General features: G+C 49.2%; 1 non-coding gene across 1 annotated transcript; it reads left to right on the top strand.

Annotated features, from left to right (window-relative positions):
- The first annotated feature begins 2,129 nt into the window (after positions 1–2,129).
- LOC125773324 (5.8S ribosomal RNA) lies at positions 2,130–2,287 on the top strand. Its single transcript, XR_007420038.1, has one exon. It is a non-coding gene; the product is annotated as a 5.8S ribosomal RNA (ribosomal RNA).
- Positions 2,288–2,500: the final 213 nt, after the last annotated feature.

Below are 2,500 nucleotides of genomic sequence, written 5' to 3'. Positions count from 1 at the left end.
TCGCTTGCTATGTGTCAGAATTTGTTGAAAGCCAACTCGTTCGTTGTACACTTTGATGGGTGACCATCACTGTGTCCCCATGCCGAGCTAGATCTCCCCTAGCCGTAAGGCACTTGAACGCCCCTTCGACGACGAGTTGCATGTGTGTGGTATGTGTCAGAATCTGGTGAAGCTTTCTGCATGTGATGTGCCTTGTGTGGATCCGTGGCCATTGCATTGTGTCTGGTGCTTAGATACCCAGACACTTAGAACGCTTGCGCGGAAAGCAAACTCGATCGTTGTACACTTTGATGGGTGACCATCACTGTGTCTCCGTGCCGTGCTAGATCCCCCCTAGCCGTAAGGCACTTTGAACGCCCCTTCGACGACGAGTTACAAGAGTGTGGTATGTGTCAGAATCTGGTGAAGCTTTCTGCATGTGATGTGCCTTGTGTGGATCCGTGGCCATTGCATTGTGTCTGGTGTGTAGGTACCCAGACACTTAGAACGCTTGCGCGGAAAGCAAACTCGATCGTTGTACACTTTGATGGGCAACCATCACTGTGTCTCCGTGCCGTGCTAGATCTCCCCTAGCCGTAAGGCACTTTGAACGCCCCTTCGACGACGAGTTACAAGAGTGTGGTATGTGTCATAATCTGGTGAAGCTTTCTGCATGTGATGTGCCTTGTGTGGATCCGTGGCCATTGCATTGTGTCTGGTGTGTAGGTACCCAGACACTTAAGCAAACTCGATCGTTGTACACTGTGATGGGCGAGCATCACTGTGTCTCCGTGCCGTGTAAGAGCTCCCCTGGCCATCAGGCACTTGAAAGGTCCTTCGACGACGAGTTACAATAGTGGTGTGTTAGATACGTCAGGTGATGGTATCTACTGTTGTGCAATACGTATCCGGCCACGGCACGGAACGAACGGGAACTGTGGTGCAGACATACAAAGAGTTAAGCCTATTAGTCATTAACTCTAAGGACGGGGCCATGGGGCGGTACGCAAAGGATACGGATGAGCGAGTATGCAGGCCCAATACTCAATAGCTCGATCCGATCCAAGCACATGAGTTGACTGCGGCGCCAGGTTAACCAATGTGCTAGATTCTATTTGGCCAGTAGAATCTTGTGTCTTATGCGATTTGATACCAAGACACCAGAACGAAAGTTAGTTGAAGAGTTATTAAACTCTTATGAAGTATGGTTGTGCAATCACAACTTATGACTTTAACCTATAAAGTGGATATGGACTTGCAATTATAACATGGAATCTCTACACACCCCATGAGCTCGATCCAATCCACGCACACGAGTTGCCTGAGTAGCGACAGGTATACCGATGTGCAATACGTATCCGGCCACGGCACGGAACGAACGGGAACTGTGGTGCAGACATACAAAGAGTTAAGCCTACTAGTCATTAACTCTAAGGACGGGGCCATGGGGCGGTACGCAAAGGATACGGATGAGCGAGTATGCAGGCCCAATACTCAATAGCTCGATCCGATCCAAGCACATGAGTTGACTGCGGCGCCAGGTTAACCAATGTGCTAGATTCTATTTGGCCAGTAGAATCTTGTGTCTTACGCGATTTGATACCAAGACACCAGAACGAAAGTTAGTTGAAGAGTGATTAAACTCTTATGAAGAATGGTTGTGCAATCACAACTTATGACTTTAACCTATAAAGTGGATATGGACTATCAATTATAACATGGGGCACACACCATGTTCTCGATCCAATCCACGCACACGAGTTGCCTGAGTAGCGACAGGTATACCGATGTGCAATACGTATCCGGCCATAGGCACGGAACGAACAGGAACTGTGGTGCAGACATACAAGGGCCATGGGGCGGTACGCAAAGGATACGGATGAGCGAGTATGCAGGCCCAATACTCAATAGCTCGATCCGATCCAAGCACATGAGTTGACTGCGGCGCCAGGTTAACCGATGTGCTAAGAGAGTTGTTCCTGGGCCTTCAAAGTGACTTCAAAACTATCTTAGCGAATGGTGGCCATGGGCGTAGACATGAGCCACAAGTCACAAGGCCTGGGACTATTGGGTAATAAAGACAACTTAGTCAGAAAGTTAGTCTTTGGACGTACCACCGGGATTGTGTTACATTGGGAACCTTACTATAAAACCCTAGGCAGGGGATCACTCGGCTCATGGATCGATGAAGACCGCAGCTAAATGCGCGTCACAATGTGAACTGCAGGACACATGAACACCGATAAGTTGAACGCATATTGCGCGTCGGACGATTAAACCCGGCCGATGCACACATTCTTGAGTGCCTATCAATTCCTTGATATACAACAAACCAAACTTCAGGGTGGAGCGTGCCACAATAGAACACTATGGCGAGCAGCCCGTCTAGTGTCGTGGGGGAAACACGCTTCCACACTGTGCATAATGGCGTGCTCGGGACCTTTGTTGGGACCGCAGGGCGCTGAAAGTAAAGGGGTGAACCGCATAAATCGCACGCACGTAAACGCGCACACACACAAAT

Source organism: Anopheles funestus (assembly GCF_943734845.2).
Source record: "Anopheles funestus chromosome X unlocalized genomic scaffold, idAnoFuneDA-416_04 X_unloc_30, whole genome shotgun sequence".
Taxonomy (NCBI): Eukaryota; Metazoa; Arthropoda; class Insecta; order Diptera; family Culicidae; genus Anopheles; species Anopheles funestus.
This window is presented reverse-complemented; position numbering and strand designations above follow the sequence as displayed.